At 37.9% G+C, this 12,677-nt stretch overlaps 2 protein-coding genes across 2 annotated transcripts in view; one reads left to right on the top strand and one right to left on the bottom strand.

Moving 5' to 3' along the window:
- LOC117418609 (annexin A7-like) overlaps positions 1-12,677 on the bottom strand; it is a 139,277-nt gene that overhangs the window by 51,922 nt on the left and 74,678 nt on the right. The window lies entirely within an intron of this gene.
- LOC117418210 (coiled-coil domain-containing protein 106-like) overlaps positions 12,047-12,677 on the top strand; it is a 32,331-nt gene continuing 31,700 nt past the window's right edge. Inside the window, exon 1 of the mRNA XM_059035753.1 lies at positions 12,047-12,180. The gene's annotated coding sequence lies outside the window, so the exon portion shown is untranslated. The remainder of the gene's footprint in view (positions 12,181-12,677) is intronic.

The raw sequence follows: 12,677 nt of genomic DNA, 5'->3' as shown, positions 1-12,677 counted from the left end.
TTCTGTTAGTAAAATGTGCTTAAATGTTTGTGTTATAACAAATAAAATACGCCTAAACTGTACATACATGGCTGTAATTCCATCTCAGGTTTCTGGTGACATAAATTACGAGAATGCAGCCTTGTTATGTACAGCTGGGTGTACTTACTGCTTACCTATCCTCTGTGTGCCCTCTGGTACACAAGACAGTGATAAGAGTTCTCCAGCCCTGGCGGTCCTTGGCCTGGCTCTCTGCTGTGCCCCAGCTCAGGTGGTGTGGCTTGAGCTCTGCTTCATCTTTGGGCACCCTCTCTGCCTTCAGGTGCCCAACGCAAGCTTTTGTAATTTCCGTGCCATCTTTGCGCAGGGTGGCACTCCACAATCCACAATCCACTCTCATCTTGTTTTGGTAAGGATGGTCTTCTTGTCTTCCTGCTTGGTGAGTTTGAGAAGGTTGCAGTTGGAGATGGTCTGTGGCCAGAAGGTGCACATGATTTGACTAGACAGCCAGTGTGGAAGCTGACAAGTCATTCACCAGCACTCAGATCCATACAGCAATGTTAATAGTACACAGCACTGGTACAGCCTGAGCTTGGTGTTTCTGCTGTATTTTCCTGATTTCCACACTGATTTCAGCTTGAAGAAAATGTCTCTTGCTCTGTCCAAGCTGTTCTTGAAGGGTGTACATTATTATTATTAGTATTTGTAGTAGTAGTAGTAGTAGTAGCATTAGTAGGTCACACCGAATCGGTAGTAACCTATAATCATGTCAGAAATTCCTTGACTATCCCTGACCAATTGAATACTGTAGGGTTTTTCAAATAGAAATCTCCAGGGTTTTAGTCCTTTATCTAAACATGATTCCTCTGAAGTACTTTAATGTCTGTCTTTGGTAATAATGTTGCCTCTGCAACAAAATCAATACAAAACAATCAGGGGATGTTTTCTTTTTTGTTGTTGCTGTTGTTCTTTGTTTAAAGACTCTCGCCTTTCAATATAAATGAGTTAAGGAAAGCCTTCTATTTGAAGTGAGAGTGGCAAGAAGAGATCCAGTCAGTTAATGCACACCTTGCAGAATTAGGTCCTGTTTATGCATGAGTGGGTGCAGCACATGAAGCTTCTGAATGGGGGAATGTGAACATTTTTGAAAATGTATGAAAAATAGAAAAATCGTTCTATATTTATTCATCTGTCCCAATACTTATTAGAGGAGAGAGAAGAAAATAAAGATAAAGTTGCTCTTTTAATATTTAAATACATTAAATGAAGCATTCTTATTAATAAATATTTCTCATAAATAAAGAAGCACTGGATAAGTGCCCATAGGTTATAAAGAAGAATTGATAATAATGAGCTTTCCAATCAATTATGCATAATGGAAATGCCTATTTTTTTAATTTTTTTGTAATGATGCTTTGTGCTTGTATCACCCTGTCTGTGTTGGAACAAGAAAAACATTTGAATTCTCACAACACTTGCGGTATAATACTGATACTGTGGTGTGTTTAAAAACAGAACTCCAAACCAAACACAACAGGCTAATAGGCTGCAGAGAACCTTCTCTGTATTATGCGCTGTTATAGCTTTTATTGCCAACATTAAGCAAATGAGAAACTTTGTTTAAATTAAGTTTGTAAATCTATGTTAAACATATTTAAATGGTTAAACCTTGTCTGTCATACACATTCAATGAAGAAGACTTGATTTAGCATTATAGTTAACTTTATATTTTACTTTTGTATTTATTGCATATTTTACATTACTTTAAGTGAACTTTATTACAGTGGTTTCCAATGGATCAATATACTATAAATGGGGAAATCAATGCAAGATCAACAAGATCCTCATAAAGTTTAGTAAAATACTATTTTAATTTAATTTGCCTTTTAAACAAACCTTTTTTTAAAGGTTTATTTTAAACAATCTTGTGTTAAGGATCTGTAATGATGGGGCCACAAAATGCTAAATCTCACATAAGTATTAAATTAGCATTTTGAATGACTTGGTTTACTTGTCAATTGAGTGCTGAAGATGCCCCTTCAAGTGTGAACTAATCCTGGTGATCAATGGGACACATAATGTTAACTCACCATACACTGCGCTGAGCAATTAAATGATTGGTGATGTCTGTAATCTGTATCGACTCTTAACAATTCAATACAACCAGGGCTGTCTAGTGAAGAGGCAGGGAGGAATGTACCTTATCAGCAGTCGTATCTGTATTTCCATTATGAATCATCTCTGAAGGTCCATGTGGACTATGACATTAAGGGATTTGGAAAGGCTGTGGGCTGAGATGGCCACTGGATTATATATGATCTATAACCACCACAGTATGAATAATTTAGAAGATACAGGTAGACCACCACTGTTTTCTAATTGCTATGCTAATCTTCAGGGAATGTAGAAGAACAGATGAGATAAATGGCAATCCATTAGACAGCCATGGAGGTGCTTAGCTCAACACAAATGTAAAAACCTTTATTTGGACAAGCAGTTATGAGAGTCGTGAAAGAGATGGCTGTAGGGTGACGTCAGACCAGGGAACAGAAACCACAACTAGGCAGTACTGGTGGGGCAAACTGAGACGCTATGGCACTCAGTGCTTTATTAAATAATAAAAGAAAAGGTTTAAACAAAACCAAACACTCAGAAACAAAAGGGCATGTTGGCCAAACAAATAAACAATAACAAAGAAGTACTGTGCCTGTGTAGATCCAGCACGCTTAGCAGTTGTCACTTCTCTTATAATTTTACCTCCTTACTCCACACTCGTTCTCCACTCTCGAACACACTCAACCCGTTGCAGCCAAAGCTGCAGGTTCTTATAGTGGTGACCAAAGGATTACCTAGCTATTAATTATCTTGTTAACCCCACGGTCACATTCTGCAGGGGTTTACTAAAGATGTGTAACTGTCAGCCAATTCAACAATTACTAGCCGACAGTCACGCAGTCTCACAAGGTATTTTAAACTAAAAACAGTAACAAATGATGGCAGACAGCAATCGCTCATCCTGCCAAACAATAATACAAAATAACACGGCTTTTCACTGTCATATACAATCTGAAACAAACGCATGAAAAACAAGCCAAGTTAGTAGAAACAATTGGGGCAAACTTGGCCCCCTCCGCTTTGACACTTGTGCCTATTTGCTTGGTTCTGGCCAAGGTTGCCCCAATTGTTTCTTCTAACTTAGCTTGTGTTTTTGATACAAGTTAGAAGAAACAATTGGGGCAACCTTGGCCCCCATCGGTTTTACAGTTGTGCCTATTTGCTCTGTGCTGGGCAAGGTTGCCCCAATGGTTTCTTGAAACTTGGCTTGTCTCTACTTTAAATGACTGGGCACTTTTAATAACTTGGCATTTTTTTCACATTTCCAATGTGTTTTTGTTTCAGATATATATCACATAAATCATAATAATAATACAAATAATTATTACAAAGGGGCAGGTCACTCCGCTACAGAGTCCCTCTAAATAATTGAAAAAACAACACTTTTTCACACAACATTAGTAGCTGCTGTACGTAAGCTATTGCAAATCATTGGATGGTAATCAGCCAATCAAAATACCAGATTTCTGAAGAAGCATCAGCTGAGCTATTCCATCACACGAAGTGCTCATGACAAGACACTCATGTCCCATAATAGACAGTTATTAGACATTAGAATAGAAATTACATTACATTCTGTTGCCAAATTATAATATAAACTAATTCAGAGATAATTCAAAATGAAAGTTGGTCTTTTAATATTAAATGAAGATGTATTATTAATAAATATTTCTCATTAATAAAGAACCACTGGACATGTGCCCATATGTTATAAAGATGAATTGATAATAACAAGCTTTTCAAATTGATATCAATTATGCATAATGGTAATGCTTAATTGGAGTATGCTTTGGACTTGCCTCTTCCTGTCTGTGTTGAAAATATTTGAAAATATCACAAAAGTTGAAGTAGAATTTACTTACAGTGCCTTGCATAAGTATTCACCCCCCTTGGACTTTTCCACATAGAGAGTAGAGTTACAACCTGGAATTAAAATGGATTTAATTAGGATTTTTTGTCACTGATCTACACAAAATAGTCCATAATGTCAAAGTGGGAAAAAAAATCTACATAATTTTCAAAATTATTTCAAATAAAAAACTGAAAAGTATTGATTGCATAAGTATTCACCCCCTTTGCTGTGACACCCCTAAATAAGCTCTGGTGCAACCAATTGCCTTCAAAAGTCACATAATTAGTTGAATGGAGTCCACCTGTGTGCAATTAAAGTGTCGCTTGATCTCAGATTAAATACACCTGTTTCTGGAAGGCCTCAGAGTTTGTTAGAGAGCAGATCTAAACAAACAGCATCATGAAGACCAAGGAGTTATCAAAACAAGTCTGGGATAAAGTTCTGGAGAAGCACCAATCAGGGTTGGGTTATAAAAAAATATCCCAAACTTTGAACATCCCCCGGAGCACCGTTAAATCCATTATTAAAAAATGGAAAGAATATGGCACAACCGCGACTCTGCCTAGAGAAGGCCGTCCACCAAAACTCAGTGACCAGGTAAGGAGGGCATTAGTCAGAGAAGCAACCAAGAGGCCAATGGTAACTCTGAAGGAGCTGGAGAGAGCCACAGCTGAGATGGGAGAAACCGTCCATGGGACAACTATAACCCGGATGCTCCACAAAGCTGGGCTTTATGGAAGAGTGGCGAGAAGAAAGCCATTGCTGAAAAAAACCCATATCAAATCCCATTTGGATTTTGCCAAAAGGGATGTGGGAGACACAGCAAACATGTGGAAAAAGGTTCTCTGGTCTGATGAGACTAAAATTGAACTTTCTGGCCTTAGCGCAAAACGCTATGTGTGGCGCAAAACCAACACTGCTCGTCACCCTGAGAACACCATCCCCACGGTGAAGCATGGTGGTGGCAGCATCATGTTATGGGGATGCTTTTTATCGGCAGGGACTGGAAAACTGGTCAGGATAGAGGGCAAGATGGATGGAGCCAAATACAGGGAAATTCTAGAGGAAAACCTGTTTCAGTCTGCAAGAGACCTGGGACTGGGGTGGAGGTTCACCTTCCATCAGGACAATGACCCTAAACACACAGCCAAAGCTACACTGGAGTGGTTTAAAAACAAGAACCTGAATGTCTTAGAATGGCCCAGTCAAAGCCCAGACCTCAATCCGATTGAGAATCTGTGGCAAGACTTGAAAATTGCTGTTCACCAATGGTCCCCATCCAACTTGACAGAGCTTGAGCAATTTTGCCAAGAAGAATGGGCAAAAATTGCAGGATCCAGATGTGCAAAGCTGGTAGAGACTTACCCAAAAAGACTCACAGCTGTAATTGCTGTCAAAGGTGCTTCTACCAAGTATTGACTCAGGGGGGTGAATACTTATGCAACCAACAAATGTATTTTTTTTGTTTAATTAACTTTTGTGTCACAATAAAAAATATTTTGCACCTTCAAAGTGTTAAGTATATTGTGTAAATCAAATGGTAAAAATCCCAATTAAATCCATTTTAATTCCAGGTTGTAACACTACAAAATGTGGAAAAGTCCAAGGGGGGTGAATACTTATGCAAGGCACTGTACATTTCTGGCACCTAGTCATTGATATACCTCGGGAGTTCTAGAACCCAGGACTGACTGCAGGAGTTTCTCCAAATGTTTTGGCTTGGGAAGCATTGTGGTGTACTATGCACCCTGCATCTGATTTGCAATAAGACATTGAATTAATAATGCATTCATGTAATTATGTGCATCCAGGTTAACAAACCTCCTGCCCCTCTTCAGAATGGTGCAGTGAGATCGTTCATGATGTCAACAGAACAAGACCATATAATCTCATTTCTCTTCAGACAGATAACACCTCCATTTTTTAATCCTAACAATTAAATTGTACACTACTTACATTCAGAATGGACATTAAAGTCATTTTTTTCATTTCATATCTTTAAGTTTATTTGTGTTAAATGCAAACTTAGTTGTAGTTTCAAGTTACATTGTATAGAGTTTTCAATCATTCTGAGTCAATTTTAGTATTACACACTTGTTTATCTTGAACGCAAGCTTTATATAATACTATACCAATTCATGCCAAACATACAAACAAACAAAGTTTCTAGTTAGTTTGTAAAATCAATTCAACATGTTGTTTCATAGAACAGTAAGAATTCTAGAAACATTTACACAAAATGGGTATTTTAAAGTAAGCAGTTTAAACGCTAAATACATTTCCAGCAGTAATCCAGAATAGCAGTATAATCACGTCAGCAGGTTGAAGTTACAATGGGAAATAGTTCTCTTTAGTAAACTGCAGAATCAAATTTTCACCACATCATGACTTAATCGTATTATATCATGGCCTGCTAGAAAGAGTAGGCTTATAAACAGAGGATCACAATGATTCCGCATCAAATACATGGTTAGGTAACCCATGCTATACACTCACCACTCTCTGTGTAAAGAGGTGTCTCCTCCTAACTTTGTCAACTCCTTTTAAGTTTTTGTAGACTTCAGTCAGGTCCCCCTTAATTTATCTTTATTCTAGGTCAGTGGTTCTAAAACTTTGTCTTACTGGGACCCCCTTTAAAGTGGCTTGGATCTGCCACAAACCCCCAATATACCCCTCTTATTAATACATTATAGGAATACATCTATATCTGTACATAGACTTTTAACATTAAAAATAGTATATATAACCAGGAGTTTCATAAATATGTACAAAATATTCACTAATGGTGTAACATAATTAAAACAAAGAACTGAGGGTCTATTTTAGATGTGGTTGACTTATTAAAACTAATGTGTGCCCCCAGGGGGTCCAGACCCCTGGTCTGAGAACCCCTGTTCTAGGCTAAGTAAATTGACTTCCTATCTTTAGCATTAAATATAGACATGATGGGCTTGATGCTTTTGGTCATGTGTTGATGTACAACCTTTTATCACGATAGGTTGATATTTTTTCATCTTTAGTTCATAGAACTGGACAAGTCTTTGTGTCCCATTCCAAGGAAAGTCAATGGGGAACTACACCTTGTTTGACCTCTTCCCATCAGAGACCTGCTTCCTATCAGCTGACCTGCTTTTTTGTAAAGGTTTTCTCTCTCCTGCACAAACAAAGACAGAAACATACAGCAGAGCATACAGCAGAGCATCACCATCACTGAGCACCGCCTTCGCAGAGCACCGCCTTCACAGAACACCGCCTTCGCTGAGCACCGCTTTCACTGAGCACTGCCATTAAACACCACCACCAAACAAAGGGTTTTCTCTTCCTAGAAATACATGTGGACATTCCTCAATTAGGACTCAATTATCTAATTAGGGAATCCACACCTTCCATCTGAGGGTTCTGGCAGGGATGAAATTAACCTCATCCCAGCCAAAATTACATTCCAAAACACCAACACAACACACACACACACACACACACACACACTATTTACACATGCAGGGCTTACACCCTGCCACAGTACATTAAAAATAAATCAGTTAAAGATAATGGGGAATTTATGATTCAGTTAAGAGTCAAGTTTATGTTGAGTTCACTTGTCTTAAAAATTATAGTTATCGTATTATACTACAAGTAGTGAAATATGGGTGCAGAACAGGACCAGGAGCTGTCCTGTGTAATGGCTTGACATCTCTGCCCATTCAATTGAATGGAAAGGTAAGAGCTGGAACCGCTAACATTACTGTTCAAGGACAAACTTCCCTTCCCAACAAGCCCTGTAGTTGAGAGGTAAGTGCATTGGTCACTAGTGTAAAGAGATGGAGATTTTAACAATTACCCAACAAAGTGGCACAAGAAAGAACTAGGCTGAGGTACTGCTAACCTTATAAAGTTACATTTGGGTTGGTTGTTTTGGAATTGGTAGCCAGGATTCAAAATGTCTTACAGCTGCATGGTGATCTGTTTTCAAGCTGAATCCATCATATTTACTCGTGACATTCATTCACATCTGGTAAAGCAATAAGCAGCAGCAGCAACTACAGCAAAATGATTAAAAGAAAGAAAAAAGTGCATTGCGTTTTACTTTAAAATGATGTGATTTTTTATTTGTCCAAAATACATAAGCTTGGTCAGCCCACGAACTAGAAAATGGAATATTAAAAATAAATTGGCTTTTTACCACTGGCTTTATCTGTACTCCTTTCAAACAGTCATGTTTCCAGCAGATAAAAAGCAGACTTGTTGGCTGCACATGCTTTATAGTTTGAAACAAGCTGAACATTAACCTCATTCCCACACACTTCATTTTCCAAATACGTGCAGAAAAAGGAAAATAATTAACTCCACTGTAGTGCCTAGGCATGATGTTTAAGGTATTTCAAGATGAAATCTGATTCAGTTAATTTTGATATTTTGTTTTCCTGACTTTATTTCACTGTACCTTTCCTGTTACAAAGCTATACAGTCATTTCTGGTGTTACTGCACAGGTAAAGGGACGTCAAAACATCAAGGCATTTGTGAAAATGTTGTTCTGATAGTTAAGGAAGTAATTGTAAAGCTTTGATGAATGTCCTCTACTCCCTCTGCAAGCAGGTTCACTCAGCTGTCAAAACACACCTGTGAAAAAGGTACACTGACTTAAGTAGTACTTACTTCCTTGAGCTGGCAGGAAAGCTGAAGTGACGGCAACATTAAGATAATAATGTGGTTAATAAAGAAAGTATGACTGGGACTATTTCACAGCAAGTGCAAAGGCATACTTCATGAAGGAAGACATACATTTTACAATATAAATCTAGCAAGAAGCTAGTCAGAAGAGGAATTACACAACTCCAATTAAGTTGGTTCTTGTTGTTTTTTTTACTTACTTAGATGTTGTATTATTATTTTACCTCTGTTTTAGTACAGTATGTCTAATTATGCTCCTTTTCTGAAGTAGTTCCCCACAACAGCTCAGGAGAATTGAAGGTCAGTGGGCATCCAATGATCCCACGACCAAACCAGTCTTTACACCTTATCGGCCTCTGAAGGACAAAAGGCAGAAACAGTCCCTGCCAATTTTGCCTCCCAAACCCATGGATGTGCAACTCCCTGTGGAATCCCCAGCGAAGATTTGCAACCTTGCACAGCCAGGACTTGAATCTGTGCTCCCCTGGCTAAATAAATCATCCTGCACCCTATGCGGCTGTGCCTTTAGCAGGTGCATCACCATTCCTGCAGGTTTTATACTGTTACAATTATTTCATTATTCCTTTCGGTAACTGCACCTTCTGTGTATTGCTCACTTTATGTATATCACTCATATAGTGCAGATGCATTTAGAAATCAAGAAACAATCTCATTGGCCAAAAAGCTCCACTGAAATATGTACACATTCATAACTGTAATATCACTGCAGTAGTCTGTGCTCTCTGAACAACTTCAGTACACTGATCACTGTGGAGGGAGTACAAAGTACAAAATTGCATGTTGTGGAGTTTGTTGTGATATGTGGTCTGACCTGCCAGATGATTTCAGTCCTTCCCACTCCTGTGTGTCCTCAATGTACTGGGAGTGATCCTGGGTGGAGAGAGCTGTTTACTGAATGAAGAGATTCAAACAATAAGGCCTTTTGTTGGTTACCAAAAAAAAAAGCCAGTGCAGGAATAAAAAATAAAAAAATAATAATTTTCCATAACAGTGGGTGGATACACAGGCCAGCGAGGCATGAGAGCAGACCTTGTGGTTAACATGGGATTTCTAAAGAAGCAGTTACAGATTGCTGTGGACAGGGTAATTAAAGCCTGAGCTGGACTGATTTTAGACTTTTCTAGCTAGCTCCTTTTATTTTTTATCCGAGCGCTGCAGAGAAACTGCAGAGTATAGTGTCTAGCTTCGGGCTACACAGCATGAAAAGTCTTAGAGGGTTTTTACCACCACAAGAAGAGAAGGGAGATTGAGCCAGTGTTTGTGAATGGGCCTAGTATGGTTTTCATTTTAAAGCTGAAGTGCCTTATATTATAAAAACATAACTCTTCTTTTTTATGGGAACATAGAAACATGCAGGGGCTTGATTTGACAAACATGAATAGCACATGGTAATATCGGCATGGATAGAAGTGAATGGACAGAATGCCAATATAACCCATACACAGATGCTCTCAGTCCTATAAATCTATTATATAGTGCCTTATTGTCTTATATAATATAAAAAGTAAACTCCATTGTCATTTTCATTGAAAAGATGGGTTGATGATGAGAATAGGGCCTACAGTTAATGGCTAAGTTATGTGGCTGATTGTGATGTCACCGTTTTGAATTGACTTTGAAGTTGGAAGGAATTCTGAGAGGTACCTCTGGTATGATTTTTTAAAATCAGGTGACGTCAACCATACAGATACAGCACGGTTCAAAATCAAAATGATACAGTTGATGTCAAGCTATGCACTTTGATTAGCTGAAAGATCCTCAGCAGTCCATATTAATGCATTGAATTTGCTGTGCGATACCACTTATATGTCAAATATGAAAATGTGGTACCATTTTACAAATAGCTCATATCACTGTATCTGACATTGCTTAAGTACAGAACCATTGCAATACCAATGGAGCATCACTGTATTGCCAAAGTAGATAGTTTGTTTCTGCAAAGCATTAATACATGTGTCTTTTTTGTGTTCATGGTTTGTTTTTATCACACAGATAAGTGGTACCCACAGGCTGAAGAATGACATCTTCAGAAGATAGCCACTGAAATACTTCTTTAAACCTAATAGGTCATAATTTCAGCTTCAAGTTTCATTCTCCGGTTTTTTTTTTTTACCCCCATAAGCTAATACAGGTCTGTTGTGAAAGGCTTACAGAAAATCCATCTCAATTCTTTTCTAGGTTGAGCCTCAAAGGTGAGGTTGTATTAGATAAAGTGCTTGGCAGACTAAGTCTAGCTTTCAGATTCAAGACAGCTAAAGTTGAGGCAGTAGATTTTTCCTCCTCAGAGTTTATTATGGAACTGAACTGAAAGAAAATGAAGAGAAATGTATACCCTCATGCCAAGGAGCAGAAACAACAATGTTTTTTTTTAACCTTAGTATAAAAAACAATACATATTCAGGTTTAAAAATGGTGGGGGAAAGGCAGCACCTAAGTAATGGTGTGTCTTTTGTTGTGATATTTACATTTCAAGTTCAGCTTTTGTGCTTTACATTCGTTTATTAAAATGATTTGCCAGACCTGGCAAACTACGTCTGAAACAAACCATTTATAAAAAAGACAAGAACATGTGTAAAATGATCATGAAAATATGAAAAAAAAAACAATTCATCAGTAATCGAGCTGTACAGTTGTTTTACATTTGTAATCATTTCTCATTTAAACTTAAAGTAATTGTTCCTGAAAAAACAGATATTTTAAAATGTCTCCAACATGCACATCCATTTGTTTAACCCTAAGGTACCGCGTACAGTAACGTTCAATCTACAACATTTGACGTGATACAATGTATATGTAACTGTGAAAATTCCCAATGTAACAAATAATACACGAGTATCACGTGATGTCAATATGCTACAATTACTCACGGTTAAAATAGGCCTCTATATTTTTTTTGATTTTGCAGCTCGGAACACGCATGGGATTAGCTATAGGGCAATGCAATTACGTATTTAGATTTATGTACAGACACCATGAACCGTCATTCGGGAAAAAATTATGGCTCAGCTTTACCCACATCAAAATTGTAGACAGATTTATATGGGCTTTTTGGGTTGTGGGTTGGTTTGGGTTTTTTTTATTATTTAAAACCGACTTTTAATATTTAAATAAATCATTTTTGTATATAACAATTCTGTATTGCTATTTATTTTGAAGTGCATTTTGTAATAACGACATCTTCACGAAATAAGATAACTTTTCACTTTTGAAACGGTCATGCGAGGAAGACTGCTTCAGATTACTATAAACTGTATAGCTTTCTTGTAAAACTGCATGTGTGAGCGCTGATCCCTTTAAATAATACTCGTATTGTCTCATTGGTTAAAAAGTATCGTATTAAGCCCGCCCCGCCAGGCTACACCACACTGGATGATTCGAGATGCATTCTATTCTAATGAGGAGGGAGGGAAACCAGCAGGATTGGTGGGTAACTGCTGTCATGGAGTGGGCAGCGCTTGCTGTCACACTAGCACATACATCAGCTAACGCAAAGCATGTTGTAGTGCCATTTGAGAGGGAAACAGACCGTGGTATGATTTTCAAGGTAAGATCACCGTGCAGTCTTGAATTATTCAGCGTTTGCGTGGTTTTGTTTAGACCTGGCTTGATGCATTTGTTTCTATTTGTGTACAGCTAGACTTTAAATATTATTATTTTTGCTGATGTTTGTTTATCTTAAATAAAACATAAGCATGGTTTATTTAAATGTGTTGGGGGTCGGTGTTAATATTATTTTGTTAAAAATAACATTTTGCTGGTAGTAATCATTACGCACAAGCATCAAAACATTAAGCTAGTTTCTAAAATAATAATAATAATAATAATAATAATTTAAAGACAAATATTTCGAAAGATAATTGTAATTGGCTACAGCTTGGTGGTTCAGTCAATTTGCATATTGTGCACCAGAGGTTACTCAGAACAGGGCAGGTGAGGCGAAGAGAAAACAGCGGGGGTTGAACGCAGCACTTCATCGGGGGTTGAACGCAGCACTTCATCGGGGGTTGAACGCAGCCCTTCATCAGCAGTTGCAGATAATGC

The sequence above is a fragment of the Acipenser ruthenus genome, chromosome 13 (assembly GCF_902713425.1).
Source record: "Acipenser ruthenus chromosome 13, fAciRut3.2 maternal haplotype, whole genome shotgun sequence".
In the NCBI taxonomy this organism is placed as follows: domain Eukaryota; kingdom Metazoa; phylum Chordata; class Actinopteri; order Acipenseriformes; family Acipenseridae; genus Acipenser; species Acipenser ruthenus.
This window is presented reverse-complemented; position numbering and strand designations above follow the sequence as displayed.